Raw genomic sequence first — 21765 nt, 5'->3', positions numbered from 1 at the left:
AGGGACAGTCAACATTGTTTGAAACATTTCTTGGCCACTTTCATTTTATCTTCGAGAATCTCTATTGAAATTCCTAGCCCATCTGTTTAAATAGATTGCTTACTTTCCTTTTCTTTTTTCTTGATTACTAGGGGTTTTGTTTTGTTTTTGTTTTTGTTTTGGAGTGGGGGTTGGAGTTCTTATGTATTTGGAATACAAATTTTGTTGAATTCCTGATCATGAGTGCCTTGCTCCTTATGTTTCTTCTTCGGTAATTTTGCCCATTTTTTTTGTCAACTTATTTGATCAAAATTTGTGTGTGTGTGTGTGTGTGTGTTACTTTTTGTTGCTGAGGTTTTGGATTGCTTCTCACTAGTGATAAAAACTGGTCTTGAACTCATGATCTCCCTAATACAGCCTACACAGCATTGGAATTTCAGGTTTGTATCATCACCCTGGCTTGCACTGTTGGGCTTTAAGAATTATTTATACATCCTTGATGTTGAATCTTATTGTATCTATGGTTGGTAAAGGCTTTCTTCCATTTTTTATGCTATCGTTGCACAATTTATTGTGTCTTTTGAAATAGCCAGGTGGTTAGGTATATGCTGACTTACGGTTGCCTTTTTCCATGATTCCCAACAGAGTGGGTGTTTTGTGAAAAATATCTCTGTGATAGACAAGGCTCCATACTGGAAGATTCCTATGTTTAATACTTATTCTCACCACCTGAAATACTTGAAATCTGAAGAGGCTCTGACTTTCTCTTCTATGGTTGTTCAACCCTCACACTTGCTACTTCTATTTTCTGCCACCTCATCACCCTCTGTTGCTTCCATAGATTATTGTTATAACATAAATCTGACCAGAATGTTTGTGTATTGTTCATTAAAGTTAAAGCCAGTTAAGTCATTCTGATTTAAGTTTGTGGCCATGTGGCCATCTTGATTTTTATCCATTTGAGAATGGTAACAAAAGTAACACAAATTTCAGTCTTTCTCAAAAGATGTGACTTTCTGATGAGAAATACTGTCGGGGACAACATGACACCTCAGTGGACATCAGATACTACTTGTGTTTTTAAAGTATATTAGGTATAGCAGAGTTTAGGACAACTGTGGTCGAGGTAGTTTTATTGAAATTTATTTGTTAGTTCCTGGAATACAGTTAAAATAAATAATGATGGCAAACAGAAAATTGGAGTGAGAACCAGATGTTTGTACAATTTTCTGTAACAGAGTAACCCCTCCTCCCATTATTATGGTGTTCATGATTCTCTAGAGGGAAGGAGAACCAGAGAATGTGTCAAGCTGAGTAACTCTTCTCACATAAATAGCTGGTGCTATCCATCTCTCCCATCCCAATGAACTGCCAGAGAATACTAATGGCTGAGAGCCCTGCATCATGGATCTTCATCAGGCAAGTATATTACCCTGAGCTCAGAGCTTCTGCTAGCTTGCCCTCTCTCTCCATGCCTCTGCTTCCACGTTCTCTAGTCCGAAACTTTTATTTTAACTTTTGAGTCATTAATCAAGGCGGTGACCTTGACTATGAAAATCTAAATTCCTTGGGTAAATGAAATGGAAATCTGCAGAAGCACTACTCCCAGAAGAGGGAGACTATGAGATTTCTGGAGGATGTCTGTGTGAGCAGGAGAAGCCTTGCAGGAGCAATGCTTTCACTGCAAGGAGGAAACATCAAACACCTGCAGAGGAAGCAGTTTCATGCTGCAGCCAGGGGTGGGGTTTATAAAATTAGTGTTAATTGGAAATGTCTCTTACTATCTCACTTTTAAAGAATGACTGATTATAGTGATCTTTCCTTATTCTGGTAGCAGGGTTTTGCTGTGTGAGGGACAGTGACAGGGTTCTGGCAGATTTAGATTTTAAACCTAAAGATGCCCAACTAATTCCAAGCAGGGTCAGGGACTTTCCAGTGGGGACTGGGAGGAATTTTCCAAATGAACCCCTGTCATCCAGCAAATTTTCCTAAAGGAGTTGACAACAAAAGTACCTATTTGCTGTGTAAACATGCTTTGTTATGACTTCTTGGCCCATTCTTCAATAAGCAAACCACCTTAAATCTATCTTATAATGAAACTCTGGAGCCACCAATGATGTTGGCTAATTTTTAATATGTCTATGTTTCATTTTAACCTGAATATATCTGCTGTCCAAAATTCTTATTTTATAGAATTTCTTGTGAAGACTGATGGAGGTAACATGTGCAGAATTTCCTATGCAATGTCAGAAACTGGAGTTCGTGGTTCTGTCAGTGATCTGAAGGGCTGGAGTGATAGATGTGATAGATTCACAGTCTTCCAAATCACAAATGGCACAGAGTGCTCAACTTCAGCAGTACTCTCTCATTTTATGAAGTCTTGAATGATCCCGTTTCTCATGTTGTGTATTTGGGTGACATTTATAGCATTATTAATAGAAAGCAATTAACAGAAATCCTTCTCCAATTATTAAAGTTATGCCCATAAAAATCCTTCGTTAGAGAAGCTAAGATTGAAGAGGTTGTATGAGCTATCTAAAAATGCTGTTTGAGAGTCCATCTATAAGACAGAAACTTCCTTTAAAAATAATTTGATGCTCATTGAACTGACAATGGCACACTAAATAGAGGTTATCAAGTGTTGATCTGCATTACTGAAAATGGTGCTACCATATATATGTTATATATGGTGTATCTCTCTCTCTAACAACACAGATTTATACTCGAGTATAATTTTTTTCTCCAGGTTTTTTCCCCCCACAGTCCACTTTGACAAAACTTCCTTTCATTGTGTGGCCTTGTCACCCATTTGTAAAAGTATTTATGTGTTTATGAAATTTCTGCTCTATCTCATTTGTTTATGTATTGTTTTTATGATTTTTGAGGTAGCATTTTATTCTGGGTAGCAATAAATTATGCTATAAAATTAGGAAGATTGTGGCCTCCATGTTTGCTTTATCTTTTTCAAAGTTAATTTTACGATTTAGATTTCTTTGAGGTTCATTTACATTTCATTTTTAAGTGCTAAATATATTACTAGGACTTGTATAGAAATTTTATTATCTTAAATTTCATTTACTTTAAATACTATACCCACTTTTAGTGTATTAACTCTAAATTCACAAGCACAGAATGTTTTCAATTTATGTCCTCTTTAATTTTTAGCATTTATTTTTGTAGTTCTCAGTGTATGAGCCTATATCTACTTGGTTACAACTCCCTCCCCCCAAATTATTCTTTTGTGAGGATACCTTGAAGACTTAGTTTATTAATTATCCCTTTAAGGATTTTTATTATAAAAAGTTGCTAAATATGCCTAGTGTTCTTTTTATATTAACTGAGATGACCATGTGACTTTTGTTCTCAGTTCTATTCATTGCATGTATTAACTGATTGATTTTCATACATTAAAAAAACAAAACAAAGAAAAAAACAACAAAAACTCCTAATATCCATTCCTTTCAATGTTAAATCTTACACAGTTGTGATATAATTTAGGATACACAGTTTCATTTACTAGCATTTTGATGAAGATTTGTGCAATGTTCTTCATTAGGGATTTTGGCTTGTCATTTTTAAATCTTATGGAATCTTTGGTTAGTTTTGGCTATTATGTAAGGCTGGATTCAAATAATGGGCATGGGGTTTGTGTGAATTCTCTGAATTTTCTCATATTGTGCATGAAGTCATATGATCTTGGCATCCCTTTATTGAACAGTTACTGACCACAGACAAGGTCAGTCTTTTTTTTACAAGTGAGTCTGGGGGTTTGACTTTCACCTGATTCAGTCTTGTTTATTATCTTATCCAAGACTAGGTTTTTAAAGTGTTTAATCAATTTTTTTGGCTCTGTTATGGAAAGTATATTAAGTTAACATAGGGGAGAAAGAATTCCATCAGAAGCAACATCAATGAATGTCTCTTAGTATGAAGTACTAGGCCAACTTTAATTTTTATTATTAAGTGGATAAATTCCAAACAGCCTTACTGTGAGCAATATTTAAAACTATAACCATTCCTTTCTGTTTAAGTTTAATGGAAGAGACATGCCCATGCTTAACTTTTTTTTATTTAACATGATTTTTAAACTCAATATTATAGAGTCACTTAACATTGTATAGGTTCAATAAAATTGTGATACATTATGTTTATCTTTTATCACCAACACCCCCCCCACACACACACACACACTTCAGGTCACATTCTACTTATGTTCTAAAGCTGTATTCTTATAATATACACCCTCTCAAGATCAGAATAATCTTTCTACTGTATTGTTTTATATTTTAATTCTGTGTGAGAATAGAATAGATTGGACAGATTTGTGTAATTCTCATTTCCTTTTCACAATCCGCTCAAGATTTACTTGTCCTGAGACACAACCAATTATTCTGTCTTCCCCAAAGTTATTTCATAGGTGCATAATGTCAACTATATATCACCTGTTCGCTCTTCTGCACAGAGATGCACCTGCAGCTTTCTCCTTCTGAAATGGCATATAAACATCCCTTTTATCTCCATCCTAGACGTGAAATATCTGGTGATGGCTGGTCCCCTATTTCTGCAAAGACTTTTGCAAACTCTTCAAAGGGCCTTTTTATGAGAGCACTGGGATGGACTCATGACAATCACTTTATTGACTGAGCTATCTGTATAGTTCCAGATTGGGACACTTTTTAAAAATTAAAGAGGACATGATTAATAATGAAGCCAATGCAATAGACAAAGTCTTAAACTTCTCATAGCAAATGTGGAGGTATAGATATACTATGTAAAACTTAAAGATTGCTTTGAGCTACAGATTTATTATTGAGTCTATAAGTGCTTCTTTCCAAAGCTTTTCCAATGAAAGTTGATGCAGGATGGTTTGGGGGATTGTATGGAAGTCAGTGAGGAGATTTTTTTTTCCCTCAGACACATTATAGCTCTTCAATCATGATACAAGACAATTTCCAGGTCTCCTATCTTCTTTATGCTGGTCCTTCATTCTCCTCCTTTTTCTGCATCTACATGGGCTCTGCTTACACTCCTTATTTTCAAATCACTGCAAGAGTATGTGCTTGACATATGCACAGATGCCAAGCTTCCACATTTGTATGTGGTTTTTGAGGGCAAGCATAAGCAAAATCCTTTGCTTATATATCTTCACAAGTGCTTGTTATCTGATCTCCCTCATTGTCATCGAACAGAGATTAACAGAGATATTGGATACAATGGATTATTTAGATAAACCTGACTTCTTTATAGGGTAGTTTTTCTTTTTTCCAGCTAGACTGTGTGACATTTTAAAGGGCACATGTCTCTTTCCATTTCTTAATATCTTATTCTCAAAACTGTTCTTTTCTCAGTCTTTCACAAGAGCAAGTAGAACACCTTCCCTATATAAAACACACCAAGTAGGGGTAATTTTTCATGACTTATCAAGACACTGATATAATTTCACTTGTCAAAAGCCAACGCATACCCCCTCAAAGGGGATTTACATTATTATGCCTTTATTTGGTGCAACAGAAGGCTCTTCTATGATGCTCAGGAGCAGCGCATGCTTGCCTAAATGGTGAAACATGCATTCATATTGCATCAATTTCTCTTATTTCCAATGGTTATTTAGAGACACAAATCTTTATTACATGTCTATACTTGTGACTGATTTCCTTGTTATCCTTTAACATGGAGTTGGAAGACAGATAGGCATTGATTTCCTTGTTTCACATGAAAAGACCTATAGTGATTATCCAAAGCAGACACATGGGTGGCCCTTCAGATGGAATGCAGCAGAGCGATGGCTCTGTGGCTTTCTTCATTCTTCTCAGGAGACCATGCCTTTTGTTTTACCCTCTACAGTCTTACCCAATACATTTATAAGTAATTGTGTAGGGGTCAACATGAGAAGTTTGGTTTATTACCTCTTCCCATTGGTGATGCTATCCAGACAGCTCTGAGAAGTAGGACAACTCAGCACCGTGGCTAACTCCATTCAATCTTAGAACTCCTTATGAGAAGTTTCTAAGCTCCAACTATGCCAGAACTTTCACCCACTTGTTGGTGGAAGGGGTTGGTGTGTAATTTCCAATATACATTTATGCCATCCTGTCACCTGGATTTAATAGAAAGGTTGTGAACACTCCTAAAGTATAAGGGGAATTTTATGTTTCAATGTAGTCACTCTCAACTAGATTAGGCACATGGTCACAGATGTTGACTCAAGAGCCAGGTTTTCAGGAAGATATCCAGCTGTTCTCAAATTTTCTATACACACATACACAATCCTATGGGCATGCCTTCTGAGACCTGTAACTCTTTGGCCATTTCAGGGTGGACAAGAGACCCATAGAACTTATTTGTCCCAGTTCTGCAGATGATGACAAACCAGATCAAACCACATCAAACCAGATCAAACCAGACCAGTTCTGAGTTCCTAGACTTTCGAGTAGTATGTAAGATACCTTCCAGCATTATGACCACTAGTCAGTTTGATTTTTCATTGTTCCATGACAGAAGTGAGTAATGTCTTAGACAATAGGACCCTATGATTAGGCTGTAGAGAGTAACCCATAACCTTGTCAATAAGTTGTGATGTTCAGTATAGGCATATGGAACCCCTTTGGGCAACGACTCCACAAATTAAGACCCATTCATTCAGATTAAAAGGCACATGTCTAAAACTTGAAATCTAATATCCATATATAAGAGAAAGCAGACAATGTGTGTCCTTCTAGGTCTTGGTTAGCTCACTCAAGAAATTTGTTTTTAGCTCTATTTATTTACATATAAATTTTATAATTTTATATTTCATAAGCCCTAGATAGTATTCCATAATGTGTGTCTTGTGTTTATGATTTATTCCTCAGTTGATGGACATATAGGCTGCTTCTAATTTCTGTATATTATGAATATAGCAGTAATGTACATGAATGAACAAGTACCTTTTTATTAAGATGTAGAGTCTTAGGTATATCCCCAAGAAAGGTGTCATTGGATTTTGCTGTAGACTGATTTTGAGCTTTTAGAGGAATTCCACACCAATTTCCTCAGTGTACAAGTTAAATAGACACTTAAGGGTTCTTTGGAAAGTCAGTTGGATGTTGTTTGCTGAGGCAAACATGTGAAGGAATATTTCATTAAAGTGGACACAGGTGTAAAAGGCTAAGGTAGACTTGTGAAGGAAAGCTTTGCTGAAGCAGACACAGGAGAGAGGATGTTCTCCTAAATCAAGCATGTGAAAGAACATGTGATGAAGGATTCTTTGCTAACAACAGCCATGTTTTGGTCTGACTTACATTGAGTACTTGAGCTGCATTTGGTAGGAGCCTTCGGACTTGGGCTGATTGGATGCACATGCTGAAGCAAGGCCCATGCTGAGGCAAGGCACGTGGAGGACATGTTATATTTGGAGGGTATAAATAGGACTCCACAAAGTGATGGAAAGAGAGCTTGGCTTGCTGGTACAGCTTGCTGTGCAGCACTTGTGGGTCTCCATTCTTTGCTGATCTTTGCTTCCCTGAGAGAGGCACAGCTGAGAACTTTTCCTGATGTTTCTGTTGGTTCCTCCTACTGACTCAAGCTAAGGCTGGGGGCTGGCTGTCTCTACTAGGTTATGCCACCACTATGGGTAACCTGACACTACCTAACTGGACTGCTGGTGTATCCTTGAAGTGTTTGCATGTGGACAGAGCTCCCTCTGCTAACCTGTGAACTGAACTGCTGACTTCGAGACAACACAAACAGGAGTGGCTCCAGTGAATCTTTCTAAACTGGTCTACTTCCCCCATAGCCTTTCTTTTCCACTACCTCTGGTGGGTGGTGGGCTATGAGGGAGGTTTAAGTGCTTAAGAACCATCATTAAAAATAATCTTTGAGAAAACTAAAGTTACATGCAAGTTTTCAATCCCACCTTAAATGAATAGTTTTCCTCTTTCCCTGCATCCTTGCCTGTATGCACTGTCATTTGGTTCATTGATCTTGCCCATTGTTGGGTAAGATGAAATTTCAAAGAGGTTTTATATTGTATTTCCCTAGTGACTAAGAATTTTAAAACTTTTAAAAGTTTTCCTCATCCATTTGTTTCATCTCTTGTAAACTCTCTTTTCAGTTCTTTATTACATTTTTAATTGGAGTATTTGTTTTCTTGATGTTCAATATTTTTGTGCTTTATATATTTTAGATATATCCTCTATCATTGATTTAATTAATAAATATTTTATTCTCTATCTTCTCTATCAGATATATATTCATATATATATATATATTCAGTAGGCTGGTGCTTTGCTTAGATCTGGTGTCTTTCGTTCTGCAAAATCTTTTTAATTTCATACGATCCAATTTATTGGTTAGTAATCTTAGTGCCTGTGCTATTGGTGTTCTGTTCAGAAAGGCCTCTCTCTCTTATGTCTATAAGTTCAAGTCTATTTCTTACATTATCTTCTATTTTAGGGGTCTCTATTATGTCAGGGATTTATTACATTTAGAGAGGAGTTTTGTACTTTCCTCCACTTTGAATATCATGTAACTCAGGTTACATAATGACACTGTTAAATATGAATACTTCCGAGTTTTTCAGTAAGCATGTGTTTTTATTGTCTACCTTAGATACCAAGGAACCTAAGTTGCAGAATTTTCCTGAACATAATATCATTTGATATTTCTCATACTTTGTGTTTATTAAGAATATGTCTTAATAGCAGATGGAAGAATGCTAATTGTCACAGAGACTAGATCCATTTGAGTATTCACTTGCTTCAAGGAAACTGGCCCAATAATTAGGCAGCTAGAGTCACAGACTTGTCTCCTCTTGCTGAACATCATGTTTTTTTTATTCAAATTTCTTTTTCTTAATCTGGTTATATTTTGTCAACTTGATGCAAGCTTGGGTCATCTGGGAAGAGGAAACTCAATTGAGAAAATGGATCTGTAAGATTATCCTGTATGCTCATCTGTAGGGCATTTGTTAAATTGTTGATTAATGTACATGGGCCCAGCTAATCATGAGTTTTGCGTTGCCTAAAAATGCAAGGTAGTGAGTAGCCTGATTATAATTTCTGCTTCTGTTCCTACCTCAAGGTTCTAGTCTGGAGCTCCTGACCTATGTTCTCCTAATGATGCACTATGAAGTATCAGCTAACATCCACCATTTCCTCCTTCAATTGCTTTGTGTCAGTGTTTTATCACATCACTGGCAAAGTAATTAAGGTACTCCTTATCAAAAAAAGAATCAGCATTACTACTTCTTCAGCTCAGGTGACATAGTTGAAGGTTCTTTTACCCATTAAATATTATCAGATATTTATAATGGAAATTTTGTTTTGTTTTTTCTTGACAGGGTTTCTCTGTATAGCCCAGGCTGTCCTGGAACTCACTTTGTAGTACAGGCTGGCCTCGAACTCAGAAATCTGCCTGCCTTTGCCTCCTGAGTGCTGGGATCAAAGGCATGCGCCAACAAGCCCGGCTATTGAACTAGACATAATGAAATAACAACAAAAATGTCAGGTAACACAGACAGCATGTGTACTGTGACCTGCTCACCTGCTGATGAGTTTTCTTGCATTATTTTACTGGATCTTTGGCACCCTGTACTGAGGACCTAACCAAACAGTGTGCTTTGTACCAATATAAGGTTGTCAGTGGGCCTGAGGATAAATGTAATTTCCAAATATGAGAAGGATGATAGTGAAGCATTATGTCCACTCTTTTCTAAAGCTGATTCTGAGGTCTCATCCTTCAGTGTAGGGTATCTTATCCAACCTGAAGGGAGCACTACATATACCTAATGATGCTGTGTTCTACACTGCTTTTTGGCTAGTGTGCTAATTGTCAGGCACTGCATTAAGAACATTTTATACATATTTTCTCAATGCTTGAATTTGATAAATAAACTTTTAAAAGACTTTGGAAAATGATCTCCAGGTCACAATGATGTGGCAAGTTACAGATTCAAGAATGGAATCTCGCCCTCCCAAGACAGTCTCAGAAAGCTGTCTGTTGTACTGTCAAACTTGATACTTATAACTGCAGCAGAAGCCTTTCTGCATCACACCATACAAACATCCCCTTATACTCTCAAAATAGATTGTCACCCCACGCAGAGTTTCTTTGAGAGCATTCTTTTGTATATACACTTAAGTGTCCTAGAAGAAGGAGCTGAGAAGTTTCTTGCTGATTAGAGCTAAGGATACAGCACCTTTCTATGTATTCTTTGCTTTATATACACAGAAAAGATACTGACAAAATCTCTAGCTCAATAATTTATGCATGGAATGACAAGTTAAAAAATTAATGTAATTTACTAGCATGACTTAGTCTTTTCAGAGCATTAGTGGTCATATTATGCTGTATCAGTAGTGCTTATTAGTATTTTAACAAAAAAGAGTGGTGCTAATGAGGTACTAATTACCCCCACACCCTTTTAAGCAACTAATCATGACTAACAGCTAGGAATCTATATCAGCGTTAAAACCTAATGAATTCACCCTTCTGAAAAGAAATGATTAATGAATATGGTCTCTGTGTAACTTCACAAAGAAAAGGTCATGGTTACTATTGAGTGTTAAATGTTGAAAATGTCACAGGTTGGAGAATGGCTTTATCCTAAACTGTTATTTTAAATAAAAATGGATTTCTTTCTAGCCCATTTTTATAAGCAACATGGAGGCTCCACTAAGTGCTATTAACTGGAGAACCCTATACCTTTAAATTTTTCAACACTCCTTCCTTGGAACAGTGGAGGATCTCTTTCTCTCAGTAGGGCTAGTACCTCATTTGCAAGTTTTAAGAGATTTGCAAGCTTGAAGGCTTTGAGACTCCAGGGCAGGAATGGGACAGGAATTCACATCTGTCCCAGTCAATGCTGATGTGGAGATTTGGTGCCTGTTTAATGTCCTTTTCAAAAGGCTGGCTATGTAAGTGCCCTTTGGCTACACATTAACTATTCTTATTCACTATACAATTTCTCTGGGTTTCAGCTCCAAGGTTCTGCTTAAGTTTTTGCTGTGCTGCTGAGTAATAACAGGAAAAAGGTAAAAAAAAAAAAGTTTAAATTATATTAAAAAATCAGATATAGGTATCCTTATTTTCAAATCTGTTTTTTGTTTGTTATTGTTTTGTTTGTTTTTCTCTTGTGTTTTCCAACATGCTGGTTCTGAATAGTTTATGCCAGTGCTACATGTGTATGCACACAACTCCTAATATTTAATCATCAAATTTTCATTTAGTCTGTAGTTATTTGATTCTATGAAATCTTAGGAATAACTAGTGTGGGTTCTTGATCTTTCATGGTATGAGAATTCAGAAAAGCTTATTACTTGGACAATTTATTGGCAAGCTTTGCATTCAGGGTATCTTTGTGTGACTCAAGGTTCATTGTAGTATTCCCATGTGCTATCATGTTGATACTTTACAATCAGTGGCTTCTGTTGATATGACAGAAATTGCCTTTGGGCTGTACTTATGAGATGGCAAGAAAGCCATATTTTGTGTGTGTATGTGTGACTTGGTGTGATAAAGAGTCCCTGCTCTTTTGATATTGCATTGTAACCTTTGTCTTATCAATATAAAAATGGAGCTGAAATAGGAAAGACATGCAGAAGGAGTAGAGGCAGATACAACCCATAAAGTAGTCATAATACTTCTGAAAGAAAATTAAAATTCAAGGTCCAAGACTCATGCGGCTTGATAGTTAGGAGGGCTTTTTTGGGCCTAGAACAAAGAACAAAGGCTGTCATCCCAGGAACCAACTAGTCATAAAGATAGAGAAGACATACAAGAATGTCTGGACTGGCCTGGCACCTCCCTATCTCCTGCCCTTCTGACATGGGTTAAATGTTATGTAGATGCTCTGCTGTTACCTGGATCTGCACGTACAGTTTGCTGATGTTTAAACTGTCCAATTGTGTGAAGCCATGCCAATTCTTCCCCTACCCCCACTCTTTTCCTATATAAACCCCTAACTTTTGAGCCTCATGGTCGACACCTCTGTCTCCTGCGTGTTGGCCAGGAGATACGTGTTGGCCAGGAGCTCCATCATTAAACTACGTCGTGTGTTTGCATCAAGATAGTTTCTCGTGATTCTTTGGGTGTGTGCTATCTCGTGACTCAGGTGGGGGTATCCCCACGGAGGTCTTTAATTTCTCATGCCTGGGTCTTTCCCCAAGAACCAGAACCTATGTAGCCCAGGCTGGTCTAGGCCATGCAATTTTCTATTTGCCAAGTACTGGGATTACAGGTATATGATAGCAATTAGAGTATAAATTCTCTCTCTCCTCATGCTAATAGATACCTAGGGAACATATACCTGAGACATCTTTGAACTAACTCAGTAAATTTTCATTCAGAAATATTTTTTCATCATCTAGAAATCACAATTTTCTGACCAGGTGTTTCATTTATTGCAAGTATGCCTTTACATTTTAAACTTACTCCTAAATGTCTACATTTATGTTTGTGTTTATATGCCATTTTCTACTTGTAAATTAAATTTCCTTTTTCCTTATTGAGTGATTTACAAAATAATGAACTTTATTATTAAAATTCATTAATTCATTTTCATACATGCATATGACATTTTTAGTCATATTCTTCCACTATTATTTCCTACATTATCAACATATGATACAGAAAATATTTCATACACATACACATACAATACTCACACTCATGGGAACACATTCTCAGTGGTGCTTTATTCAGTCACAAAGAACGCAGTTATGCTATTAATGTTGGTCATCATATAAAGCAAAATAAAGCATTATTTAGATGTGTTGTTGTATCATGCTATATTTTATACTCCTTCATATCAACATGGCAGCATAGACAAACTTGGGATAAGGCAACATAGTTCTCTTTACTTCTCATTTCGGTGGAGATTATGAATCACCAGCCAAGCAAGAAAGTCACAGGGAAGCAAGTCACTCTCACCTCAGTCTGAGTGAGGCATTCATAGACTAGATAGGCAGACTGACAGACCCTGTTTGTATTATATAAATTTTTAGGATATAAATTTTTTATATAAATTTTTAGGATATAAATTTTTTATACAGACTAGGAAGTTGAGGGCACAAGAGAAGGAGGAGAGAGACAGAAAGAGAGAGAGAGAGAAAGAGTGTGTGTGTGTATATGTGTGTGTGTGTGAGAGAGAGAGAGTAGGTCGTACAGTAGTTAGGTTTTCTGTGATAATTCTTAGGTTACATATTATTACTAGTAATTTATATAACCAATAAACTCCAAGTTGTGGTCACAGTAGTGGTGGTACAGCATCTTTGAGACTCAAGGTTAGGACCAGAAATAATGTTTAGACAAATTGTAATGAAAAAGCTTACTTAAACTCACACATCTTAAGCGTCTAACTCCTTCATATCAACATGGCAGCATAGACAAACTCGGGATAAGGCAACATAGTTCTCTTTACTTCTCATTTCGGTGGAGATTATGAATCACCAGCCAAGCAAGAAAGTCACAGGGAAGCAAGTCACTCTCACCTCAGTCTGAGTGAGGCATTCATAGACTAGATAGGCAGACTGACAGACCCTGTTTGTATTATAAGCCTTTTTCCTTCTGGAATTGCTTTCACCATGTCCTAATCTTGATTTTTGTAAATATATTATACAAACTGACATATGGGAATATATCTGTGGAAACTCATGTCTTTTTCTGTTTTATTCCTTATCAGGAACCACTGGCTGCTGCTTTCCTCCCATAATGTATTTTCTGCATCAAAGCCATTAAGTCACACTCCTGAGGGTCTGAAAAAACAATCTACTTTGATAAGAAAGCCTAAAATAATTGACTTCTTTTGGAGCAAAAGCAGTGGAGTGCATTCGAATACATATTTTATATTTTAGTTTAATCCATCTTCTGATGATGTAAGCCTTTAATCCCAGGCCCCTCTTGGTTAGAGAGAGCTTGTAGAAGGACTTCCAAATCAGGATTATACTGCCTAATGCTAAAAGCTCTCATAGCAGTTAGCTATTTGCATCATGAAAGAACTGGGTTGTGCTAAATACTTAGTAACAGAAAGATTGTAGTGATTTGAGCCACATTTCATTGGATGGTTACATAGAAGATCAGTTCCTGCTTGGAGGCTCCACTTGCAATTTTTTTTAAAGCTTTAAACATGGGGATTAACATGACAGTTTGCACTATTTCAGCATCCAGCATTTAATTTTTCCAAATTAAACAAAATGCCAGGAGAGACTGTGTCCTAATTGTTAGGGCCTGCTCTGTGTCACAAGTTAAGTATTATCTACAGAGTCTCAAACTCAACTTCTAGCATTCTATCAGGAAGAGAAGCTAATTTCACAGTACTAACTTGAAATATTCATGGTTCTGTTGTTTGGAATTATTCAACAAGAAACATCTGGCCCTCTAATAAAACTATTCAGTTTCCAATAACTTTCCAGCCTCAATTGTGCTGGCTGCATCGGCATTCCATTTAATGATTAATATGATGGACAATTTTCATACTATTCAGTGCCAGTGTTCAGGAGCAGTTTCACATGATCTCTGTCCTCAATGTGTCTAGTGTTGCATATTTGGTGGTCTCTTTTTCTCCCAAGAGCTTTCTCTCTTCTTTTGGTGAAGCTGACAGCAATGTGCGAGCCTTATGATTCTAGCATCTGCATTAAATTACCCAATTCTGCATGAAGCTGTTTCAAGGGCTTCCTGTAAAGCCTTTCTTGTTTGAGTGCTGTTTTCATAGATTGTTATTGTTATTATTATTGTGCAGCTATAAAAGTGAATCTATGGTGGATTTCAATCTAATACAATGGCAATAGAAGCTAAATGCACCAATTATGTTACAGTTTGATAAGCCAATCATTATTCTGTGAAAAAATGAGCTCTGCTGAAACTATCAAAAAGTAAGCCACATAGCTTATGTGCATGATGAGAAATTTTAAAACATTAAGGGTGTATTTGGCATATTTCTTACTTGTCAAACCCATCATAACTTTACTGAGTTATTTTAAAGAATATAAAGAAAGAAAGTCACATAATGTGGGAAGATGAAGAAAAACTCTGAAGAAAACGTTGCAGTTGCTAAGCAGTAGCTACAGCCAAGCAAAAGAATGGGTCTTAAATTCCTTTTAAGGTTATCTGTACATAACAACTGGAGAGAAGAAAATGTAGATTCCATCTTAACAAATGTGAAAGGTGTTTTGAGACAGAATAATAAAAAATAATCCAGACTAGCCTGGCACTAGCTATCCTCCTGCCTCCACTCTTGGGTATTAGTATTACAGATATAGGTCACCACAGAGAGCACGGGGTTCTTTTAAGAGAAAACATTTGTTTTTCACAATTGGCTTTATGCATCCACTGTGAATTTAAGTGTTGTGAAATAAACATATGTAAATATGCATATCTTATTCAGAGATTAAACTCTCATAAAATAATGGTTTCAATTAAATATAGCAGCCTAGATCCCAAGGTATTTCACCCGGGCTAATTGAAACAATTTGGCATTTCTAATCTTTGGTATGAATTAAATAAAAGGGGTGATAGTTATAATATCATCATCTAATTTAAGGAACACTTTTTGCATAGTTATTATAATAAATATGTAAATATAAAGGCAATTACAGCAATAAATTCAGGCCATAAATGTGAGCATGAATTTATAGGGAGAGCTTGGAATAATTCACAGTGGAGTACCTAGTTTAGCCTTAAAGGTTGGTATCAACTCTAAGATGGTAAGAAGTCATGGGGTTATGTTACCTTACAGACATGATTCTGTTAAGACTCATCCCCAACCAAGGTTTGTATTCTCAGCTGATATCTTAGGAAGTAGACCTCTTTTCTGACTTTGCCCAGTTAGAATCCTCAGATGCTAATTTGAGGAACATGGATGGCTTGAGAACTGACCCTCTTGGTTGGTCCCAGACACCGGATGTGTTCCTTCAGCCACAGTCTTTATTCCTTGCAGGTAACCCTCACCCTGTACCATCTGGTACCTTGTCACTGTTCTTTCTTATCACTTTTCAAGGATTCTGAATGTTGTCTTCTTGATACTCCTAGTCCTGGAGTACTGCATGGCTTTTGTTTTTCTCTGTGTTTCCTGACTTTGTAAGTAATCATTGTGAAATTCCCTTCCAGCTAGTCAAATTAAGCTAGAGATACATGCTTTTGTGTGTTGTTTTTTTTTCCTGACCTTTTGACTGATGATTAATATCATATATATGTAATATATACGATATTAATGTATTGTATAATTTATATCACATATATAATTAATATCATATATATGATAATTGGCCTTTAATTAATATCATATATATATGATAAACTCATGTTAATTGTGTGAAAAGCCTTTCACTTAACCCTTTACCTTCCAGTTCCTATGAAAATACCCCAATCACACAATTAACATGATATTTTCTTCTTTAGCCATCTACAAGGGGCTGTGATGTGCTCCTAAGCAAACCATTGCAGGCATAACTTTTGCTAGGTAACTGGGGAGGAGTTTAGCCTGAAGGTCAGAAGCTTGGGCCATTGTCTACATGACTACTGACCATGCTTCTCTTGCGAGGGCTGTGGGAGGTAGTAACTTAGGCAGGGGCCAGAGTTCCAGTAGCATGAGGGAACGCCTACCGTGTCATAAAGGTGAATTATGACCATCGAGGTTCAGACCTCAGCTCAACTGGATACCAGCCTGGCCGAGTGGGGTCAGAGGCTTAGATGCTGACCCAGGGCCGAGTGGAAAGTGCCTGGCAGTCTCCTCATGTCCGCCTATCTAGAGCACAAGAACTCTGGCTGGACATGGCATATTTCTCCCTACCCCTTCTTCCCCAGGGCCATCCCCCCCCCATTTTTGTTCCCAACAGAAGGGACCAGGAAAGGGAACGAAACTGAAATGAGACAATGATAAAGGAGAGAACACTTGTATACACACACACACACACACACACACACACCAGAATGGGGTAGTGGCACTGAAAACATTTTATAATGAAAATGCCAATAATTCACTTTTGGTTAGTGTCTAGTCAAATGTAATAAGAAAACATATATTTGATAGAATTGAAATAGGCCTGGGGCCTGTGGGGAGTATCATAGCATACACATACTTCTGACCTGTATACCCACTGCTATTCAGAAAGCCCTACTGTAAACAAGACTGAGGTTACATGTTGTTAAGTTTCAAATCCAGCTCCCTTGTATTTGATCTTTCCATGGGGGATTTAGTTGGAAGTTTTCAAAACACATGACAACTGATAGTTGGCATTTCCACTGTCTACAATGGAAGAAATTAGAGCAACAAAAAGTATTAGTGATTGAAACACATATTTAAAGTATAGGAATGGGGGAAGAACATGTTTTTGTGAGAGACATTTATACTTGATGACGTTAACAAGAGGATCTAGTCAACTATCATGACTTGTAATTGATTATTAATTTAAATATCTTTAAATCAGTCATTCTCAACCTGTGGGTTACAACTCCTTTAGGGGTTAAACAACCCTTTCACAGGGGTCACACAAGACCATCAGTAAGCATGTATATGTACATTATGATTCAAAGCAGTAATACAATTGCAGCTTTAATGTAGCAACAAAAATAATTTTATGTTTGGAGGTCACCACAACATGAGGAACTATATTAAATGGTTGCAGCATTAAGATGGTTGAGAAATATTGCTTTAAATGAAGTACTGCTTTTTAGGCTTTAAAAGAGTCTAAAAGAAGGTACTTATCATTTCAGGGCTCAATGACTTTCCTTCATTTTCCAGCAAGAGCACACTGAGTTGGTACAAGCTACCTCCCTGATTTCCTCTGCCAGAAGCTGGCATCATGAGGATGAACAGAAGAGTGACAGTTATTCATATCTAGTGGCTACAGAGCTACCTTCCTGGGAAGCAGGAGAAACTAGCTGGGAGTCAGCTGAAGTAGGACTAAACTAAGTAGGTTAAGTCTGAGGACTGACTCAGGCTCTTCCAGCGATGTCATTGTGACCCACTTCCCCTGTAATTCAACCGTGTGAAGTGCATGCTACTGAAAATACAAAGCATTTTTCTGACGATTATCATACAAGAATAACAGAGAGTGGTATAAGACCTGGGAAGAAATAATTTCTCCCAAATGTGCTCATCTTCAAAGCCCTGAACAACAGTGAAAGCGGGGGAAGCCCATGCTGGTGGGAAGTGGACTGTGAGTTAAGGTTATACATAAGTGAGACCCCATTGTGTGTCAGCATTAGTTGAGCGAATGTAAAATGAGGTAACTCCTTTCTTCTCTGTAATTAAAAAAATGAACTCTAGAGGTAGACAAATGCATTTTGTATTTTTTTTTTAAATGAAGCACCAAAAAGAACTCAGTGAGTAACCAAACATTGCAGATAATGACAGTGAAAAATTCTTTCTTCTCTTCACATAGGTTTCATTTATTTTATTTGTACAGAACAATATCTCGGGAAAGTTGTAGGACTAAGAACGTTTCATGACTTTTTTTTTTCAGAATATAATTCATTTCATTACTTACTACTTTAGTAAACAGATTCACTTTTATTTCTTTAACAGGTTATATCTTTTCACAGTGTGATCCTTGTAGAGAGAATTCTCATTATCGTTAGTGTGATGGGGGCCTGAGTTCATGCTGTGATTAGTCAGGATGCTGTGATGGCTTCCCACTGCCACTATGGCTATTCTCTGGGCAATGATAATATGGTTGTGGGGGTATTGTGCAAGGCAAAGGGCATAGTGCCCAACAGTTGTTAAACTGCGTTTATCTTGCCAACTACTTATCTTCTCATTTCTCTGTCTCTTCATTTTCATCAAATAAACACTTTGCTAACACATTACTTTCTGCTGTGTGTTCATTTTGTGCTATCAATTCTAACCTTCAACACAGTGGTCCTGCCCATCACAGAGACAACTGCACTACTGTTTTAGGACTCTCTAATTGTGTACAAGTTCCAACATCCATCAATTGCTACTAGCTCCTCATCTAAGGGCGGGGCTTCATGAACCTTTTTCCTTTGCATGCTGAGATTTTAACTAGCTTGATCCTATAGAGCTCTTGTGCATATACTCATAGCTGCTGTAAATTCTGTGCAATGGTCCTATTGTGTCCTACAAATACTGATATGCAGTTATTATCTACTAACTTTGGCTCTTTTATTTTATCTTTTCTTCTGCAATACACTCTAAGACTTTGGGGAAAGGGGTGTGATGTAGATGCCACAGTTAGAGCTGAGCACACCACAGTTACTTACTCTCTTTATGTTGATCAGTCCTGGTTCTCTGTAGTAAAGACCAATCATTGTAGAAGGAAACTTTTCTGTTGAGGGTTGAGAGATGCACTAATCTATGGGCATAAAAGGAGTACTTAAAAGACAACTTAATACAATAAACATTTAGTAGAAAAAGAATGATGTTTTCCTTTAAGACTCAGATTCACCTTAGGGAAAGGGGGTAGAAACAGAACTCAAGAAGGTTAACAAGCTGAAGGGCCCAAGTGAGGATGCCTCAATCCCACTTGGGGGAGAAGAAAGCAATCATTGGGGTGGGGAAGCAGAGGGAGAGAGGGACCTGAGTAAGAAAGGGGGCAGGAAGGGAGCAAGAGGAACATGATCAGGTATTGAGGGGACACAGGACTTAAGCCCCAAGGGCAAGCAGAAAGAATGGAAACAGGTAACTTCAGGGATAGGAGGTAAGGCGGCGGGGGCAGGCGGGGATGGGGGGGGGGCTCTAGAACGTACCAGAGACCTGGGAGGTGAGAGACTATGAAAGGGAAGGACCTTAGATTAAATACTCTACAGTGGGGATAGGGAACTTTTAGGATCGACCTCTAGTAGAAAGACAGGACATCAACTGGAAGGATGGGGTTGCTATCCCACAGTCAAAACTTTGACACAGGATTGTTCCTGTCTGAAGGAAGTGCAGGGACAAACATGGAGAAGAGCCTGAGGGAATGGAAGTCCAGAGACAGGCCCAAATTGGGATCCAGCTCAAGGGGAGTCCCCAAGGCCTGATGCTATTACTGATGCTATAGTGTGTTTATAAACAGTAGCCTAGCATGAGCTGAAAAAGTCAGATTGCAGATACTTATACCCAGCCAATGGACAAAAACCTGGGGACCACTGTTATTGAATTAGGGAAAAGCTGAAAGAAGCTGAGAGTGCTTTTTGAAAGAGCTAATAGAACAGGATCCCTCTTAATGTGGATGCTGTTGTCTATCAATGGGAAGTCTAAGTTTAGGAATGAATGAAAAAGAGAAAGCAGTGGGAGCCCCTGGCTGAGGATGCAATCTGACCAGCTGCTCCACATTTCTGCCACAGCGCCATCTGTGCCATGCTGGGCTATAACTTCTTCAACTTGAGTGAACGATGCCTTTCTCTTCTGGCTTTTTGTCAGATATTTGGACTGAGCAAAAAACAAACACACAAACAAACAAACAAACAATACATCTGTATTCTCTCCCAGAAAGAAAAGCAAAACATTCATATTACTGTGTGTCTTACCAATAGGAATCTCGATCCCTTGTGTTGTTTCACTTGTGCCTTAAAAGAGAAGCTCAGAAATGTTCAGAGCAGCTTTTGTTGGTGTCTTGTGTTCTCGTGAAGGAAAAGAAAGTACTTTTCAAAAGAAATGAGCAACGCCTCCAATATGTCTAAGCAGCTGTGGTTTCTATTCATAGCAAACAAGTGGATAATTCGCTAAACTAAAACCCATCCCAGCACCCGGGCATCTATTGTTCACACAGCCCAGCATCAGCGCAATGAGCATTTATGGGGATTTTTGCACTTGCTCTAAAGTCAGTTTCATAAAGTGGAGGCCAGTAGCTTCAGCTTCTCCTCTGTACTGTATTCTGAACCTGTAATGACTCAGATCTCCTAAGAGATCCTGGGAGATCAGTAGATATAACTACCCAGTGGCTTTTACCCACTTTGCAAATTGAGAAAAATATTCAAATTCCCAGTGACTTGGGATATAGCTGGCACCCTGATATGCTAGAGGTACTCTGAGTTCTAGTGGATCAAGATCATAGTTGCTGAATAAATGATGTATGTCTACAACCATATCTATTTTTTGATTGCAGAGATGTACAATCAGCATGCTGAAATTCAGACTTTCCTAGGCCGGTTTATATTGAAAGGGGTTCAGTCTGGCTTAGAACTGACAGCTGGCTTTACTATTATTTTCAGTGAGTTAAAATACCATAGATGTACAAAAGTAGAAGATAGTTTGAGCAGCCACTAACACCCATCACCAGATTCAACAATTCATATCCCTAGTCTTATTAACTCTTTAACTTCTCCTTAATCTTCCATGCCTAAAAGCATGCCCCAGACATGTATCACTTTCCTTCTGAATAGTGAAATGTATTTTTAAAAGATAAAATCATAAAATGTAGTAATATTTCCGTATCCAACAAAAATGAATTCTTCAGTACCATTCTTCATCCAGTTTGTGTGTCAATTACTGTTTATGGAAAATGTCTTTTAGAATTGGTTTACTTGAATTAGGGCTCCAAAGTGTTATATGTAGCACGGATATAACTGACAGCATGTCCACTTCTATTCCTTTTCCATATCCTGCTCTTCTTATTATACAGTATAGTTGATGGTAATTAGGAGAACTGAATAAAAAGGAACCGAGTAGATTCTACATTTGTGACAGACAAGCTATTTAAGATATGGCTTAAGCTTTTGATTTGATTTGGAGTCCACGTCTTAGTTAGGGTTTTATTGCTGTGAATAGACACCAAGAAAGAACATGGTAACTCTTTTTTTTTTTAAAAATTGCATACTTTTCTTTTTTTTTTGATTTTTAATATTTTTATTACATATTTTCCTCAATTA

Source organism: Mus caroli, chromosome 17 (genome assembly GCF_900094665.2).
Source record: "Mus caroli chromosome 17, CAROLI_EIJ_v1.1, whole genome shotgun sequence".
NCBI lineage: Eukaryota > Metazoa > Chordata > Mammalia > Rodentia > Muridae > Mus > Mus caroli.
Note: the sequence above shows the minus strand (reverse complement) of the source record.